This window comes from Camelus ferus, chromosome 9, assembly GCF_009834535.1.
Source record: "Camelus ferus isolate YT-003-E chromosome 9, BCGSAC_Cfer_1.0, whole genome shotgun sequence".
In the NCBI taxonomy this organism is placed as follows: domain Eukaryota; kingdom Metazoa; phylum Chordata; class Mammalia; order Artiodactyla; family Camelidae; genus Camelus; species Camelus ferus.
The window spans coordinates 29,773,868-29,794,140 of NC_045704.1; positions in this window are offsets into that span (position 1 = coordinate 29,773,868).

Here is a 20,273-nt window from a genome sequence, read left to right on the forward strand (position 1 = left end):
TATCATTAGACAATAATAGAGAAAATGACATTTTAGTTCCAACCCTCTCCTCTGACAACACCCTCCTCCCCACCGACACTGACCAGATAACTGACCAATCCAGGACGTCAGTTGGGTTCCAGGTGGAATGTTGGGGTGTCCCCTGGGGCTTGCTGTGGCTGGTGGCTCCATGGTAACTGGGCAGAGCCCTGGGTGGGTCAGTGCCATGGAGGGGCTGCCATCCTCTGTGGAGCTTGGCTTTGGGCTGATCCTTAGGAAGCTGAGTGCGATCCTGGTTTTGCTGCTGTTCAGTGGCCTGTGTTCTCAGTTCATGTTCTGGAGCCTCCACAGGGAGACAGCATTGAGTCTACCTGTCCTCACCTTATTGCTGGGTGTCTCATTCAGTTTCAGACTTATTTGGTCTGTTAGAAGTCAACTTAACAGAAGACATGAAAAGCAACTGGCAAAAACACTCGCAGCACAGATTAAGGAGAAATGCCACCTCATCGACCAGCTTTGTGTGGCTAAAAATGATCATGCCAAGATGGAGATAACTGTAAAGAATGCCAAGCTACAGGAGCCAGTAAATATACCCAGCCTCGCTGACACTTACACAAAGTTGATGACAATCAACCTGAGCTCAAGGAAGGAAATCAGTTTTCTCATCCAAGAACTGAGAAAAGAGAGATCCTTACAGTCTATACAGGAAGAGATGGTGGAGACGCTAAAAGTGCTCAAGTTCCTGGAAGAGATCATGAGACTCAGCACATCACAAGGCACTTTTACACACCAGCCAGGGGACCGAGCACCAAGTCCTGATGGTCCCTTTCCCAGGAGTGGGCCCTCGTCTTAAAGCTGTGCTGTTCCCTCCCCTCCACTCAGGCCTCCCAAGCTGCCAGGCTGCATTCACTCACTCAGTCAGATCCCCACCTGAGCTGCACTGAGGCCAGTGGAGGGAGGGCAAGCCCCTCCTTTGGACCAGAGTTCCTCCAACTTTACCAGTGAGCACAGCAGTGAACTCCTTCATGGTCAACATCTCTCATCCAAAATATACTGGAATTCCCAGAACACACCACGAAGCGTGGGACTTTTTTTATGTCCAGCAAATGTTTGGATTATCTCTCATTAGTTGTGAAAGAAATGTTGTAATTGAAACTGATCTTCTACTTAGTTTGAATTATATTAAGCCTCATATCTCAAGACAGTTTGGGTAACTATTATATATCAGCAATGCAAGTGAAGTGTATATATAGTTATTCTATATATATTATATTTGTATTATAGTATAAATATTGCATTATAATTTTAAAATGTATGCAATTTGTCAATATAAACTTTTAGATGGCCATAGCATTTATTTCTAGAGTTTAATTCTGAAGTCATAAGTTTAAGTCAAAGAGCCTTTTTTACCTGAGTATGTATAGCTTAAAAAAAATAGATGAACTTTTTAAAGATGAAGCTAAATTGTACTCTTAGAAGAAACTTTTATCATTTAATTTTTATATTCTGTTATAACAATACCCAGAATAAAAATAAATTTGATAAATTTTAAAAAATTACATTGAGGATAGATGTGGTGTGGAACATACACACGTGCTCAGAAAAGCTGCTCTGAGCCAGTCTGATGGTACTTTGGTGACGCTGGGTAATACTTGGTAATTGTCAGCTGTTGGATAAAGCTATTGGGTGACCCTTGGTCCTTGCTTTCTATGCCATTCACATTGAGCTCTGGGATGCTCTTCATTCTCCTCTGCATCTCCTTAACAACTCCTGACGACCTAGTCCTGGGACTCCCTTTTCCTCAGGCTCCCTTGGGCCGCTAGGGCTGAGGATGCCTTTGCGGAGCTGGTATGAGCTCCATCATATCTTGGCTGGGGTCAGGGCAGTGCAGTTGGTTTTCGCTGAGGCCAAGCTTGTGGGTTACAGTGTCTGCCCCTACCTTGCAGAAAGTGAGGCTAGAACACAGCAGTAAATACACAGGACATCACCCTTTTAAATATCAGGACTGGATCTTGGGCTCCCCGACATTTGGTACTCAAAAACAGCTCTGGCAAACAGTCAAACATTCACACAGAAGACCAGAAAAGACAACATCTACAAAGAATTGGGAGACAACTCACAGCTGTCCTGGAGAATCTCTTTGGAGGTGGTCTTGTTGGGCCCTGTGCTTCCAGGCAGACTGACCCTAGCCCAACCTCAGAATGGTGGAAACCCCAGGCCTCGGACCCCTGCCTCCTCCCTGGATTCCCCCACAGGTCATGGGAAGGCTAACCCACCATTCCAACAGCAAAGCCCCATGGTTTGCTCTGGGGCTGGGAACCTTGGGGCCGGGGCCTCAGAAGCCCCTCACCTGCTTCTCCCCTCCCTGGCAAATGTCTCTTTATCAGTCGCCAACGATCAGTTTCTCAGAGATCTTCTGGCTTTTATTTTCTCCCCATGAACATTATCTATTTGTCCAATTCATTCCGAAAATAGCCCGGCCCAGCCATCTCATAATGCCCCTAGCCTGTGTCACTCAAAACAGGGGCCCGGCAGGAGGTCCGAGCTCTTCTTCCTGTCCTTTCTCTTCTTTAATAAGCAGACCCCGGGCTTCAGTCAATGCGTTTCCTCCAGATTCATGAGTTGGCTGCTTCTGCAGCGGCCCCAGATCCTGCAGATAAATCTCCCCCGGAGCTGTGAACACAGATAGAGGGGAACAGCTCCACCGGATCCTCAGAGAGGGGACCATGGAGACACCAGATTTATTACCCACCCTGTCCCTTAGGGTGTCTCCTCCTTGACCTTCAGGAAGAAGAAGGGCCAGTGTACGGTTTTTGCTGCCAGGGACTGAGATGCCAAAGGCGCTGCCTCCAAAGGTGCCCTCCCTGCTTGTCGTTGGTGACAAGTGGAGAGCCCGGTTGTGGAAGATGGTAGGTGAGGGGCCTTAGCCCCTAAAGGAAGGGATGACCATGCTGCTGGCCTTGCTGGGGACTCACCACTGCTGGAGGGAAATGCACTGATTTCTAGTCCTGCTCTCCAGGGTCACTCTGGGTTAATTTTAGCTGCTTCTCTGCCCCTGGATGGGCCACACATTTTTCCTCCTTAGCTGCGTCCAAGGCTCTCTTCTCACACAGCCCCAGCACCCACCCAAGCAAAATTGAGACATGTGCTTATGACAGTGTGTTTCCATGAAGACAGATCGCTCTCTCTCCAAGGTCAAAGCTCCCGCTGGCCAGGCTCTTTGGCAAACGATTCGTCAAACAGGGCAGCGGGCAGCAGAGAGTCAGCTCTCAGGCCCCTGGCTGGTTGACACGTCAAAACCTTTCAGAGGATTATTGTGCCCTGTAGAACTTTTCTCCTTCCACTGTCTGTCTGGGCCTCCCCTGCCGGCACCCCCGACATGGAGGGATGAGTTGGCGCAGTATCAGAAATTATGACAGGGACCCAGAAGGCAAAACAAATCCTTCTGCAGAAATTGGGAAATTTCTCAGTCATTTTCCAAGGCAAGAGCCGTGGCCCCTTGTGAGATTTAAAAAACAGGACAGCGAAGACATTGTGCTTGTTCGCTTACTTGTCAGGCTCCCACATCTGCGAGCGGGACTGTCTTGTTCGCCACCGGCCCTTAGCACAGGGCTGGCTTTTGTTAACTTGTGTATGTACTCATGTGTTTACTATTTATTAAATGTCTACTATTAGCCTGGCCCTGGGCACAGGGTTCCTGTCCTCAGGGAGCTTACTGCCTTGTAGAAGCTCTCACTCCATAACGAGGGGAAGGACATATAAAGGTATTAATGGATTCAGAGATGTTACAAAGTTTACTCTGGGAGGCACCCTCGAAACCACACCCAGGGACCCGGCCTCTGAAACTTGAGCCCTCCTGTGACGCCCTCCCCTCCTGGGGGGGGTCCTCCTTTCTGAGGAACGGAAGACAGCATAAGTGATGGCACGTCACTACGAAGATGATTTAAAACGTGACTTCTGCCCTGCTTGTCACTGATCTCTCCCTCTCTGAACTCCACCTCTAATAGAACTGTCCACGGTTGATCATAAGCTCTGAGGTGCCCCCACCCCCATTCTTAAAGAGCTGACTTTCAAGAATGCTCAGCTGAAACCCTTTGGAGAGTTAGGGTTTTGGGGGGCATGAGCTACCCATTCTTCTTGCTCAGCCCAGCAATAAATCTTTCTCTGCTTAACAAGAGAAAAAATTGCCACTTGTAGCCCTACCAGAGGCCCACGTGGCAGGGAACCCACGGCTGCAGTGAAGCACCTGCAAGTTCCCGAGTCCTGTCAACCGCCTTGTAAGTGAGCTGGAGGTGGCTCTTTCTCGGGTTGACCCTTGAGGTGACTGCAGCCTCAGTCAACCCCTCAATTCTAGCCTGGGACAGATCCTGAAACAGAGACCCCAGCTAAGCAGTCAGACCCCTGCCCCACAGAAGCTATGAGATATTGGACGTTTGTTGTGTTTAACTGCTAAGTTTTGTAGTGGAGTTTTTGATTAGAGGTTATAGAAGAAGCCCTGTGGAAGTGAGGTGGCTAGGAAAGGCCCACCTGAGGACATCGCCTTGAAGGATGTGTAGGACCAGATGTACAAAAGGCTGGAAGAATAGCATTGCAAGCAAAGGGAACAGCATGTGCAAAGGCACTTAGGCAGGAAAGGGCTTGGATTATTTTGAGTCATGGCTAAAAAGTCAGGCCTGGATGGTAGGCTTGTCTCTTTATTTCTTTAAAAAAAAGGTATTTTTTTTTTATTGAAATATAGTTGATTCGCAATGTTGTGTTAGTTTCTGGTGCACAGCATAGTGATTCAGTTATACATACTCTTTTTCATATTCTTTTTTATTATAGGTATTACCAGATATTAAATATAGTTCCCTGTGTTACATTGTAGGGCCTTGTTGTCTATCTATCTTATATATAGTAGTGTGTATCTGTTAAAACCAAACTCCTAATTTAGCCCTCCCCTCCTTTCCTCTTTGGTAACCATAGTTTGTCTTCTATGTCTGTGAGTCTGTTTCTGTTTTGTAAGTAAGTTCATTTGTATCATTTTAAATATTCTGCATATAAGTGATATCATATATTTGTCTTTCTCTGTCAGACTTACTTCACTTAGTATGATGATAGACTTAGCTCCATCCACGTTGCTGCATATGGCATTATTTCATTCTTTTTTATGGCTGAGTAGTATTCCATTGTATATATATGGCTTGTCCCTCTATTTCCACTGTCTTTATTTCCCAACTCAGCCTTGAAAAGTGGGCATTATTATTCCCACCACATTGCTGGGGGAAACTGAGGCAGAGAGTGGTCTGTCACCAGTAGAAGTTCACACAACTAGAAACAGAGAAGGACTTGGAGTCCCAGCCTAAGTTTTCATCATCTAGAACCTGTGTATTTGCTCATAACTCTTAGTACCATGTGACTTCTTCCAACCATTTATCAGACCCCCTCCCCCACACTCCTGATACTACGTTCTAGGAACACGTGGTTCCTGTCCTGATGTAGCTCATAATTTGGAGGGAGAGATAGAGAGAGGAAACGTTTTCCAGGGCTTTAATCTTTGTTCCTCATATAAACCCTGCAAGGCAGCTGAGCATGGACAGGCATCATCCTTGTCCCCATTTACAGACAGAGAATGGGAAGCCCAGAGAGGATACTGGCCAGCAGGGGGCACCTTGTTAATGAAGGGGAAATGTGGTCTAGATCCCAGGTTCTCACACTCTTCCCTCTATGCTCAGGGTCCTAATTCATGCAGAAGCCCCCGAGAAAGGTGCTGAGTGCCAACAGACTCTTTATAACCAGCTCTGCTATCAAACTAGATTTGTACGCATCACAGTTGCTTGGTTGTGTACATGACAATTCTCACAAAGCAGCTGAATGTGGAAAACTGATGTATGGTACACGAAAATCTTTGACTGTACAGTTTTACTATAGGCTTTGCTTATAATAAGTAGACTTTCTGGTTCATTAATCATAAGAACTCGAGGAACAATCCAAACTTGCAGGGCAGTATGTATCTCCCCAATGGGCAATTGACTTCTTGTCTTCTTAACTCCCACCGTGCTTTGGTCTTAATTTAAATGTGACTTCCTCAGAAAGGCCTGGCTTGAGTCCCAACACCAGTTAGGGTTGTGCCCCTCCCAGCATCCCCGGCAGCTCCTTCTTGGCTCTTACCATGATGTGTAATAGACGACATTATTCGGGGGTCCATTTATCCAACGTGTGTCTCCCTGTGAGCCTCAGGCAGGCAGACCAGTGTGTTTGGAGTTCACTATTGAATCTCAGCCTAGCACTGCGTGTGGGGTGTGGTAGGAACCCAGTCAATTTTGTTAAAGTAAAATGGTGCCATTGACTCATCACCAACACACTGTGGGGCAGGTTGCTGAGTTGTGGGTGTGGGAGGGTGGCGTGGGATACCTTTGGGGTGGAGGTGAGGGTGAGGGTGTAACTGAACAACCGGAACCTAACAACAACAAAAATTATAATAGTGGTTCATATTGATTGAGCACTTTATGGATGCATGTAAGTGTTTCAAGGGTACCACAAGTTAGGTGATTTCAAGGAATAACTTAGAGATAGGTATTCTTCACACAAATATTCTCCCATGCAAGTAATGAGGTGACCAACTTGCCCACGTTAGTCTGGGACTGTCTCATTGCTAAAACTGAAAGGCCTTAGCATACTAGGGACCCCCTCAGGCTCAGGCAAAATGAGATGGCTGGTCCTCCCAGCAAGGGGAAAACAGTCAGTGGACTTTTGCCAAAAAAAAAAAAAAAAAAAAAAAAAAAAGGATTTATACGAAAGAGGAGGGAGAGGAGGAAGAGAAAGAAATCAGCAGTGAGTCTGGGAACAGTGAATCTTGCTTGCATTTGTCAGGGGTGTGTGTGTGTGTGTGTATGTGTGTGTGTGTGTGTGTGTGTGTGTGGAGAGGAGGTGGTAAACTGATTAGTTAGCAGCTAGAAAAGAGGCCAGGTTGTGCATCCTGTCCTTGAGCAGGATAGTGAAGGATATGACAGAAAACAATTTTCATTGCGTATAGTTTCTGCAGAAAACCTGTGCAGCGGGTGTGGCTGGCCACTCTGGGTCATGTCTGCCAGGTCCTTCTAGCAGCCGTCGCTGTAAGCAAGGCCAGCTCGTCACCACTTCCCTTAGCCGAATTCTCAGTAGCCTGTGCTAAGTTCTATAGTGCAGCATCAGCACCAGGCTTTGGGGACCCAGAGTCGGGGAGACCTCAGTTCCAAGATGAGGAGAGGAATTGGCAGTTGAGTAGGAAGAGTCTTCACTTTCCCTGTGTTTCAGGTGAAACTCTTCAGTCCTCTGTTACTTGTCCTAAATAAATGTTGCTTTGGGTCATCAGAGCATACACGGAGACCCTTCATGGTTGTTTCTGGAATTCGTGGCCCCTTGGGGAAGTTCTGCTCGCACCATGGCACTGGCAGGTGAGGGTTGCATGGTTCTGGGTGAAAATTCTAGACGCTCATAACCCTTGGCTGTAGAAACACTCCATATTCTCAGGCAGCAGATAAAGATGGGTGAAAATAAATTTCTCAGTGACATGAAACACATCCTGGGTTCTTAAGGATGAAGGGGTTCCTTAATGGAACAGAAAAACAATCCCATTTCTGTGTGGCTCTCAGGGCCACCCATGAGACGAGGGAGAATGTTTTGTGCAGAAGGTAAGGGTGTGAGCAGGAGGGCTGGGCCCTATATTCTCAACCGAGACCAGTCCCTCAGGTATTTGTTTGCATATTAAAATCCATTCCTTTCTTCATCCTTTCATTTTTGTCCATTTGTTTGTTTACTCATAAATTCCTTTATTCTTAGGTATTCATGGTTTCACTTATTCCTTCATTTGTGCTCATTCCACCTCCCCACCCCTATTCTTAAAAGTTTTTACTGAATACTTACTATGTTGTCAGAGACGTGCTAAGTGTTCTGGGCCAGAAGGGGTCCCTGCCTCAGGCAGGAGCTCTCTTTCTCATTGTGGTAATAGATCCTTCCCCATAACCCTAATCCAAGGTGTCTTTGGCTGAGTCCTGAGTGGTGGGCCTCAGAAGATGCCTATCTGGAAACATTGGTCACTGCAGTTTGTGAAGAATTCCTGAATCCTCAGCATCATTGAGAGACTCAGTACAGAACCCATGGGCTTTTTGGCCAGGCCTCTGGGGACTGGATCCCTGTGGGTGACCAATAAGATGATCCTGGCCCCAAAGTAGATTTTCTCTTGACTCAGATGGTCGAAGGCTCGGTCTCCATTTCTTGGCTTTGTTGGCCATGTTTACAAGGTGATGACGGAGGCAGAGCCCAGGCCTCCCTTGCCCATCAGCACAGCCTCAGGAATCTAGAAGCTACAGAGACAGAACTTCTGTATTTCTCAAAATACCCACAGGAAACCAAACCAAGTGGGAGTTCAGGGACCAGGCAGCAAAACTCCAAGGAAGGCTGGCCAAGGCCATATGTCCCATCTTCCTGTGCCCTCCTGAGCGCTCAGCCATGCTAGGCATCGTGGGGGGCCCAAGAGGGAAGAAAGAACTCAGTCTTTGCTTTGGAAAGATGCAAGAAGATAACACAAAACACAAAAATAAACAATACTTGTATACCGTTTACAAAAAGGTTTTACATTGCTCTTCTTGTCTGAGCCTCCTTGGGGCTGTGTGAGGAGATGAGATATCATTGCCCTTTTTTGACATGTAAAGAGAGTACTGGAATTGTCCAAAGTCACACAGTGAATGGACAGCAGAGTCAGGATTTGAACCCAGGTCTCTTTGATTCCAAATCACTCATCTATGCCATGAGCCCACCTCACAGCTTGCAACCCCAGAGAGCTGGGGGATGACTTCCTTAGATAAGAGGAATTTGGAGAGAGGGAGAGGTCCCTGCCACTGGGTGTGATCAGAGGAGGCTTCTTGGAGGAGGTGGAATCTTCTTTGGATTGAGGAGTCAGAACTAATCATGAATATGCCTTTGTTTTTACCTGCCACCCTCCTTAATAAAGCAGGGAATGGGTTTCACCTGCTAGCTCTCACCTCTTCCTGGGGAATGGGATACACATCTCTTATTCCTCAGTAATATTGAGGCTTGGGCATGAGACCTGAATGGCTCAGAGAATTTAATCATTCAACAAGCAGGTTTGCCTAAGAGCAGAAGTAAGAACTGACGCGGAGTCCTCTCTATGGGTAAATATAATTAGCCTGGCTATTATGCTCCAAATCCTCCCTAAGCCCCTACGTTCAGGTGGCAAAAGAAACTTGCTGGCTTTTGGTGACCCTCAAAACTGAGAACCTTTGCTGGGGCTGCAGTAATTTGATTTATCTCAGAAACAAGCCAGCTTTACAAGGTTGGTTTGCAATTTCAATATGCAGAGATTAATTTACATGCAGAGCTAATTAAGCAACTGAAACACCCACTAATTGATTATTACATGAAAAAGAACACATCAATTTGGAGAAAAACACTCTATAAGGTTGTACAATATTTGCAGACTTAATTGTCAAGTGGAAATTCCTCTTTTAGTGGCCAATAAATTGAACCAATTAACCTTTGCCGGGATGGTCTTTTTAATTCCTGGAGTCCAGGGCACTCGTCAGGAACGCTTTGGTCTCTGCCTTTTCAAACTCAAAGTCAGAAAAAACAGTGGCTCTGGGCTGATTTCCGCACTTGGCACAGGACCGGTTCATAGTAAGAGCTCATAGTAAATGCTGTGAATAAATGTCCAAAGAGTCTACAGCAGTTATTTCCCATTTATTTTTTATTATGAGAGTTTTTCTGGACGATGCTCCTGGAAGGTATTATTATTATTCACCCCGCCCCCCAATTTGTTTTGAAAGCTACACTGCATTGACAGAAACCTAGTAAATAACCCCCAGTCTCAAAGCTGGCAGGGAGTGGATTTGGGCCTTGAACTCAGATCTTCTGACCCCAGGTCCAATGCTTTTTTTTTTTTTTTTTTTTTCCATTTCAAGCTCTTTCCTGTGTCTCAGTGACTAAGATGGACTATCTGTTGAGGTGGAATAAATCGTCACCCAAAGAGCATGATGTGATGGGTCCCAAAGGCCTCCAGCTTCAAAGCATCACCCCCTGGTTTGACACAGTGCTGGATCCCATCTCAGACAGTGATTCCCATGATTGAAGGAGGGGCTGGACCTTTAAGTCCCATGTCACAGTGCAGAGACCTCTTTAAAGAGTCACCATCAACCTCTCCCAGTCACTGTCACCTTAGCAAATGTGCCTGTGCCAGGCAGATTCACTTTTTAGGTGGAGTCACAGACTACAAGGATCCAAGGGTATGGGACATGGGACAGATACATCTTGACAGGTCAGACAGAGGCATCATTGTCTGGGTGTGTGGCCAAGGAAGAAATGGTCCTGATGGAGAGGGAGGTCCTAAGTTGCTAGAGTCAGCACAAGAGCATTGGTACATGCAAGATTTTGAAGCAAAAAGGGTAAAGATTATGGGCAAAGGGACGAGGGAAAGGTGTACTGCTACTTCCTAATGTGTGGCGTTGAGAACGTTGTGCAATGCCTGCAGGTCTCCTTTTCCTTATCTGCAAAATGGGAGTCAGGAGACTGCCCTTCCAGGCATGTGTGAGGCTTAAATGAGCCATCACCAGAAAGCTTTTAGCCCAGTTCCAAGTACTCAGGGACCGGCCGGCACCTGGGGCTCTTCCTGCAATGTCTGGGCAGCTTATTCCTCCAACGCTGGACAGAGACTCAAAAGGCTTAATATCCAGTCCCGGGTCATCTGCAGACTCACTGAGGGCCCTCTGTCAATACCCTCCTCCTTCAGCCCTCACTTTTCCTCTATAAACTGAGGCAGGAGGACTGGATGATTTCTAAGGGCCTCTATACCCAATTCATTCATTTATGGATTTGCTCAGTGATTATGTCTTGAGAGCCCACAGTGTGCTGGGCACAGGGCCAGGCTCTGGGGGCATAACTTGGAAAGACAAGGCCTCTGCTCTAAGGGAGCTGACGGTCAAGTGAAGGAAGCAGACCATAAACAAGTATGGGAGATACTTTCGGATAATGATCAGTTATGTAAAGGAAAGCGAGAGGATCTGTGTTCACCGAACTTTTCTTTTTTTTCCCTCCCCAAAGTACATGAACCAATGCTGAGAAGTTTAAGGAGTAAAAAAAAAAAAAAAAAAAAAAAGGCAGGGGGCCAGTGTTTATTAGCAGGATTAGAGATTCTCACGAAGTCCCAGGAAGAGCTGAACGCCAAGCCTCAGGAAATCCAAGAACCAGACAAGCTCCAGGATCCCACAGCCAGCTTCCGTGGAGCCTCCTTTCTGGAAGGCTCCTAACAGCTTACCCCTTGTTATCTCTGATTCTTGGATGTTAGCTTCTGTCTTCTCTCTTCTGTGGATTCTGTTTCTCATTCTGTGCAGTGGAAGACATGGTCAAGGTCACATGCTGAAGCCCTCCAGAGACTCGGTTCTCCCTTTCTCAGTCACAGCGCTAGGTTCCCAGGGGAGGGCCTCTGACTGGCTCACCTTGGGTCAGGTGTCTACTGTAGGCCAATCAGCTGTAGCTTGAGAAGAGTGGACACCACTGTGCAAACGTGGCGGCTGTAACCATAAGGGGAGTAAGCAGGAGGAACAGTTTCCAGAAATCTGGGGTCAGGGGTGGGGAGCCGCCAATTCAACACACAGATTAACCAGGCTGTGATGCCCAGAGAGTCTCCCACATCCAATTTACTTTTGAGTTGGAAGTCATTTCCCAAACAAAAGATAGTGATGAAGCATGCTGGAAGTTTGTTCTGGGTGTGGAATCCAAAGATTCTGAAACCAAGTCTTTGCTGACCTGATGCTTGACCTTAGACGAGTCATTTACTCTCTCTGAACCTTCAGTGGAAACGTGGGATAATAATACTAGAGTTATTGTGAAGTTCAAAGAAAAGGAAGGATGAGAAGGTGCTCCAAATTTTGCAGAAAGTTATAATATTTGGGGTTCTTAGAAAAGAATGGGAGCTACAGAGATGAGAAGAAGGGAACTTACTGGAGAACTCTTCAGGACTTTTTCCCCAGAATGGTGAGGGTTTTTTTTTTTTTTCTTCCTTCCCCAAAAGCTTCACATTTGGTCCTCTTTGTCTGATTCACTATCGGGACATATGCATCCGTGTTTACAACCAGCATAGGTCATTCCCAGAATGCAGGCTATTGGCAGGTTTATAATTTTACCAACTCATCCTGGCAGATAGATACATCACCCCCCATGGAGCAGGACATTAATTTTTCTGAGTAAATGGAGCCAAGCTCTTTGGTGTTATGATCTGTGCAGGGCTTCACAGCCAGCAGGGAGGGCGGCTGCACCACTCCCCGCCAACCCCCAACCTAACCCCACTCTTCACAGTGGCATTCCAGCTTCCTCTCTCTGTGGGACTTCGGGGTCTTGCTGAGTCATCCTAGATGCCTCTCCTCAACCCCAAGACCTTCTGATTCTTCTCCAGAGTAGCTCTCCCCAATACTCCATCTTTATTGCCAGCACACTGTCCATCACCAGTATCTCTTGTCTACATGACTGCGTCACTCTCCTAAATGGTTTCCTTGCCTTTAATCTCCCCCCTTCCCCAGATTTGATCATGTTGCTTTCTTGCCTAAAACCCACTGGGTAAACCATGGTGCATCTGTTAGGATGGCTGACATAGTAAACACAGTCAAGTGCTGCTGCTGATGCAGAGCAACTGGAACTCTCACATGTTTGTTATTGCTGAGAATGCAAAATGGCACAACTATGCTGGAAAGCCGTTTGGAAGTTTCTTAAGAATATAAATGTACACTTAGCATATGACACAGCAATACCACTCCTAGGTATTTTTCTTAGAGAAATAAAGATGTCTGTTCATACAAAGACCCATACACAAATGTTTATTGCAGCTTGAGTCATAATTGCCCCAGACCACAAGCAACCCAAATGACCTTCAGCAGGTGAACAGATAAACAACCATATGAAGGAATACTACTCAGCAATAAGAGAAAGGGGTTAACTGTGATCCAGGCAACATCTTACTGATTCAGGATGAATCTTAAAGATATAATGGTGAGTAAAAGAAACCAATTTCCAAAAAAATTACATATTATAGGATTCTATACATTTGCAGAAACACAAAAATATAGTGATGGAGAACAGATCAGTGATTGCCAGGGGTTAGAAGTGGCGAGGGTGGGTGGGGAGAGGATGTGACTATAAAGGAAGACTTTGAGGTTATGGAACTGTTTTGTATCTTGATTATGGTGGTGGTTATATGACTCTATACATGTGTTAAAATCCATAGAATAGTACAAGAAAAGAAAAAAGTCAATTTTACCAGATGATATTAAAAAATAAAAATAAAAGACCCCTTTGGGGAAAAATTCAAATTATTTGGAATGATTTTAGAGCATCTCAAGTCTGGCTCCTGCCTTCTTCACCAATTCTGTCCTTGGTCCCTTTCTTTTTGATCTTTATGCATTGAAAATACCAAGATACTTCTAGCACTTCAAACAGACTGGAGGCAGTCTTGCCTCCAGGTTGAGCCTTCTGCCTTACTGATGTAGTTAATTCCTATTCATCCTTCAAAACACTGCTCAGAGACTCCTTTGTGTAGCTTCCTTTCTGTCATCTTCCTTAACACCAGATTTAAGAACTCTCTGTTCTATGCTGATTCCAGATCTTGTAAATAATTTTACTATTGTGTGTTACTCTTATAATCACCTATTGCCAGCTTCCCTGTGCAGAGTATGACTTTCCACATTTTGTCCCTAGGGTCTTCTTTGACAGTGTGGAACCATCTTGGCCCATGCTCAGAGCCCAGGAGTGAGTGGTTACTGTCTGGGGCAACCCTCAACCACCTGGAGCAGGAGCCATCTTTCAGGTGGACAGTTCTGGGAGGTGGTCTGGACACTACCCAGACATCCTGGTGGACTCTGGCCTTGGTTGTCCATGGTGGCAGTTGTGAAAACACACCATTTAAATGACTTTCCTTCTGCTCTGCCATTCTCTCTGCGCCTTCCCTCCCACTTCCTGGAATCACCTCCCAAGTTGACCACACCTGCACCCACATCCATGTCTTGGGCTCCACTTTCGAGGGAAATCAATCTAATACACCTTTTTTTTCTATTGCAGTCATAGAGGGAAGGATGGGTCTGCAGCAATTTGCAGGAGGAAATTTCCTGACAGGCCTCCACTCTCAGAGTCAGGAGGCCATGACTCTGCCTCTTTCTGTTTAGGAGACCTTGAAGAAGTCTGCTTGTCTGAGCCTCCGTTTAGCTCCCCCGTGCAGCTTAATCTTTCCTGAAGCTGAGTTTGGGGGTACGAGATACTGATTAGGGACCAATCTCTGGGAAGTGAAGGGGAAGAGAGCGGGGCTGAGCAGAGGAGGAAGTCAAACTGCATTGGTGGCCGGACCAAGTAGTGGCCAGCCCCAGCCAAGAGACCTATGCTGCCTGTGAGATTTGCCTGGCCAGGCCTTTCTGTCCCCACCTCACTCAGTCACCAGATGTGACACTGGCAGCCCTGGGTGGGGTGTGACTGCAGATGACGCAGCTCCCTGCAGCTGAGGTGGACCCTGAATGTCTGCTGGCCACACTCTCTGCAGTTGGGCAGCCAGCCTTTCCTTGCAGGGCCATCTGGGCAGCACGTGTCTGCATCTACTTAGGGCCCAAATGAAAATGCCACTGGGCTCCACTGAGCAAGGTATGTGCATCCAGTGTGGAGTAGTGGGGACAGTGGTGACCAGGGTGTAGCCATTACTCAACTCCAGTTGACTTCTGCAAGCAGGCATATTGTTGCCAAACTCAAGAGACTCTGGGAATTTCACGATTTATATAAAATTTCTTGTCCTTAAACCAGAACATAGTTAGCTACTTCAAGTTAGCTACTTCATAATACCTCTGAATGCCTCTGGGTTGACTTCTGATTGGGAGAGTAGCATTCATCTCGGGCAGTTCTAGGGGCAGGAGAAAGCCTGAGATTTTTCTGGGTGGGTCCAGAGCCATCTCACAGAGATAGAGAACTCTTGTGGGGAAAAGGCTGGGCAGGGCCTGGAAGGGGCATAAGGTTTTCCTGTGTGGACATCTACCACCTTCAGACATTTCTTACTCAGTACACATGATTGAAGTCGAGACCTTGAGTACTTGTGTTGGGAGTGAACTGGTCTCAGACAGGGAAGGCAGGCTCTGTTGGGCCCCCAGAGGCGTGGCTTCAAAAGCTCTGGAATCGGTGGCCTGTGCAAAATGAGGCCACATCTGTTCTTGTGCACCTTAATTACACCTTCCCCAGGGCTGGTGGAGCCAGGATTATGTGTGTTTAAGGCAGTATCTTCAGTCCTGTCCACTCACCCTTGCTAACGTGGCAGGCCAGGTTTTTAATTCCATGGGGTCAGGATGCTGGAGTATGATTTCCCTAGTGAGTACTTCCAGGCGCATCTTGGCTTGGAGGGAGGGGGTGGCATGGACCTAGGGGACTGAGGGAGAAACTCATGGCAGTCCCAACAAAACCAGAAGTGCCCTCTGGGTGGGGACTTCTGAAGTCACAGGGGACACTGAGTGAGTTCTGGGGCATACTGGCCAGGGGCTCATGCTGCTGGAGCTGCCTGCCCCAGACTCGTTCACTTCCTCTTGGAAAAGACTATGAATTCCCTGGCCGGGGGCTCCTAAGAGAGCCCAGGAGAACTCTCCCTCCCTGGTTCCTGTGCATGGGTGGGCAGAGTGAGTGTTGAAGCCACCCTGGTTATTCTCCAAAAGTCAGCTTGGGTAACAGGGCCGTTTCTGGGAAACAATTTGCATCGGCTGCCACAATGACTTATGGGGACATATGGTGTTGGGCTTTGTCACATCCTTTGGTCTCCTGCGTTTGAATACTATGAAGAAGAAGAGAGGAATGTTGTTTGGGAATTGCTGTTGTGCAGGATGGAGGGGACCAAAGTGTTAGGTGCTGTAACAGTTATCTATTGTCCTATAAGAAACTTCTTTAACATTTAGTGGCTAAAAACTAGAGCCATTTACTTCCTTGTGATTCTGTAAGATACCAATTTGATAAGGGTCTCCCCTGTGGCTGCAGTCATGTAGTGGCTTGGCTGGGGCTGAGTGGTCTTGTATCTGGTGATTGGTGCTGGCTGTCAGCTGAGCCACACTTTCCCAGCAAGTTATTTTGGACTTTTTTTTTTTTTTTTTTTAACATAGTGGCTATGTTCCAAAAGTTGTGAGAAAGAAGACAAGCCCCATTGTACAAGATTATGCTCTGGTCATTCTTGCTAATGTTCCGTTGGCCAAGGCATGCCACATGGCCAAGCCCAGATTCAAGGTGGCAGGGGCCTATGCAAGGTTGAGGATACAGGGAGACATGTTTCATGGGGACCATTACTATAATAATCTACCACAATGTGTTCAGGAAGAAGTTGGGTACAATTCCTACTTCATTCATTCATTCATTCACTAAAAAAAATTTTTTTATTGAAGTATAGTCAGTTACAATGTGTCAATTTCTGGTGTACAGCACCATGTCCCAGTCATATATACATGTATTCATTTTCATATTCTTTTTCATTAAAGGTTATCATAAGATACTGAATATGATTTCCTGTCCTATGCAGCATCCATTCATTTTTAATAAATATTTGTTGAGTATCAACAAGATGGCAGGTCCTTATGGGCACAGGGGATTTCACAGTGAACTGGACAAACATTACTGCTCTTATGGATTTTACAATCTAGTTGGGGAGTCAGACAATAAACAAAATACAGTCAGATGGCATCACTTGTCTCAAATCAGGTAGAGGAGGATAGGGAGTGCAGGGCTCCCTGGCTCTGGGAGTTGTGGACAATGACCCTGGCAGGGCATGAAGTTGGCAAAGGGAGAGAAGACTGGGGTGCCCTGGTAAATGTTGGGTTAAGCAATGGAATGTCTGACCCAGAGAAGGGTGGTTCTACTGACAGGGCTACATGGAGATGTTGCAGCTTCTTTGGGGGAGAGCCTCCATCATCCAGCGAGGAGGGCAGGGAGCAGCTGAACCTGGCTCTGTGAACACTCACATGGAATCCAAAGCTTCAGATAGAACTGGCCTGACAGGACCCCTCCCCAACACCCACATAGCAGCACACGTGGGAGGGAGAAAATGACCCACTATGACCCTCCTTCCTTGTCCCCCAAACTAGAAGAACTGGAAACGGGAAGAAGAGGGGAAAATCTCAGATCTGGACCTTGTGCTCCTTTCTTTTCTCTGAGCAGTGTGAGGCTGGCTGGGGGAGGGAAGAAGGGGAGCTTTGAATCAAATCTGGAGATTAAAGGGGAAAAAATCACAGGTGTAAGCTTACACCATTATTTGAATAACTGGAAGAGGCCAAAGAGTTATGGAGGTGGCCCAAGGTATCATGGTGGCTCTCTGAATTTAGAACGTGGAAGATTTGACGTCTAATGTTCTCCTTCCCACCTGTTACCACAGGAGAATCATCTGGACTCCAGTAGGAAACCAATCCCTCCAGCCGTGCACCGGATCCCACCCCTTCTTGACTCTTCAGGGATCTTACTCCAGCAATCCTTTCCTCTACCTCTCACTGCAGCAGAAATCTCCTCCCTACCGGAGCTTTCTCTAAAACATACCAGCAGTGCTGTCATCTTTCCCCACTTAAAAATGATACCCCGACCCCATTTACTGTGTCATCTACAACTGCGTTTCTCTTCCCATCTCTGCAGCGCAGCCCCTCCTAGAGTTGTCTGTGTTTGCTGTCTCCAGTTCCATCCCTCCCCTTTTCTCTTAAACCAGACCCCGCCTGACTTTTGCCCCCACCACTACACCAGAATAGCCATTGGCAGGACCATCAGTGACTTCACGTTGCCAAATCCAGTGGTCAATTCTGAGTTCTCACCTTGGTTGAACTGTCAGCAGCATTAGTCATGATCAGTTCTCCTCTTTGGTACCCTTTCTCCCCTGGGATCCCAGGACACTAAACTCTGTTACCTTTCCTTCTTTACACTATTCATTCCTTCTCAGCTCTTTTCTGCATCCTCCTTCTCTCACCATTTCTGAATGTTGGAATCTCCAGGACTTAGTTCTTGGCCCTCTTTTCTTGTGTGTCTTCCCTTGGTTTCACCCAGTCTTTAGGACTCAAATACTATCTACACTTCAGTGGCTTCCCAATTTGTTTCTCCAGGCTGGACCTCTCTCTTTCACTCAAGACAAGTATACCCCGCTGCCTACTTGACATTTCCACTAGGATGCTGTATCAGGCAGGAGAGACTCGGTTATGCTTTGCTAACAATGACCTCAAATCTCAGTGGTATATCATGAAAAGGTTTATTTCTCACTCATGCTACGTATCCTCCATGCTCTGCACTATGTCATCATCACTGCAGGACTCAAGCTGTTGGAGCAGTTCCCATCTGGAACATTGTTGATCACAGTATAAGGGTGAATAGGAAATGTGGCAAGCCATAAACTGGTTCTTAAAATTTCTGCTCACATTTCATTGGCCAAATCAACTCCCATGGTCAATCTTGACATCAGTGAAGCAGGGAAAGATTGCAGACATTCATGGCAATTGCATAGTCTATCAGATATACCCAACAGACATCTTAAACTCATCTTATCCCAAACTGAACTCCTTTCCCCACAAACCTCCTCCCTTCAGTGTCCATTTCAGTCGATGTTGACTCAGTACTTCTGGTTACTCAAGTCAGAAATTTTGGTGTCCTTGATTTCTCTGTTTCACATCCCAAATTCAGTCCTTCAAGATACATCTTCGCAATACATCAAGAATCTGACCTCGACATCGACCACTCTGTCCATGCATCAACATCTCACTAGTGGATTATTTTGATGGTCTCTCTCTCTCCTTTTTTTTTTTTTTAATGGAGATACTGGCGATTAAACACAGGACCTTGTGCATGCTAAGCATGTGCTCTACCACTGAGCTATACCCTTCACCCTCTGATGGTCTCAATGTCAGGCCTCCCTGCTTCTATCCCTGACCTTTCCCCACTCCCACTCCCAATAGCCTATTCTGAACAGAGCAGCCAGAGTGATTCTTTTAAAATGTAAGTTACATCATTTCTTGCTTCTGCCTGAAATCCTTCAAAGGCTCCCAATTCCCCCCCCCCCCCCAGTAAAACCCCAGTTCCCCAAATGGCTCACAAGTTCCATCCAGTCTGGTCCCTGTCACTTCTCTAACCTGTTTTCCTACTATTCTCAGCATCACATATACCAGCATCCTTGCTTATCCTTCACCCAGCGCCTTGACAACCGCTGGTCCCTGGCCCGGAATCCTCTGTTCCCAGATGCCACCTGGCTCCCTCTCCCTTTCTTCCCAGCTCACCTTCTCTGTGCCGATCTCCCTGACCATCTAGTTGAAGTTTTCATCCTCTCTTTCACAATCTCTGAATCCCACAGCATTTTCTCGTTTCTCATTTACTATATAATTTCCTTATTATGTTTATTGTTTGTCTGTTTTTATCAATCAAAGGGAAGCTCCAAAAAGGCAGCAATGTTTTGGTCCATTTCACTCACTGTTGGGTGTCCAGTGTTTAGAACAGTGCCTGGCTCATGATAGCTTGATATTTATCTATAGAATGAATTGAATGCATGAATGAAGGAATGAATGAATAGCAATACAGTGTGATGAACTTTTAAGAAATTTTTTATTTTGTCTTTTGGAGGGGAGGTAATTAGTTTTATTTATTTATTTTTAATGGGAGTGCTGGGCTTCATTACCCAGGACCTCATGCATGCTAGCATGCATTGAGCTGTACTCTCCCCGCCATGATGAAATTTTGAAAGTTCAAAAAGGATCTGAAGCCTTGAAAGTCATAGTGAGATGAGTTCGGAATAATCCAGGATTGATTTCAAGTCTAATTGAATCTCAAGGTGGGATGGGGACCATTATAAGTGTGCAACAGTTTTGGTAATACGTGGAGGAATGAGTTTTATTTTAAGGGTTATGTGGTCATGCTAATTAATTGTAACAAGTGATCCAGTCTTTCATCTATGGCAAGTATGTTGTGAAGTTTCCCTTTACAAATAAATAAAATAAATCAAAGCAAGGGAAGAATAATTGGTACAGGTGATAGGTGGATATGGCAAAACCTATGAAGATGCCGTGTGAGTGAGTGACATTTGGGAACCCCCAGGCTGTACAGAGAAAGGAAGAGGCAGTGCTGATGGATGTGGCTGAGCCAGCTGGGCTCTGGGCAGGGCCTGGGCCCCTGGGAGTGACTCGGATCCCCTCCGTGCAGAGCTGGCCACCTGCTGCCTGAGCCTGGGCTCCTGTGGCTGCTGACTCCTGGAGAAGGGAGGCCCAGAAAGCAACCCTGCTTGTGGGGGTGCATAGCAGCAATGGCACCTCCAA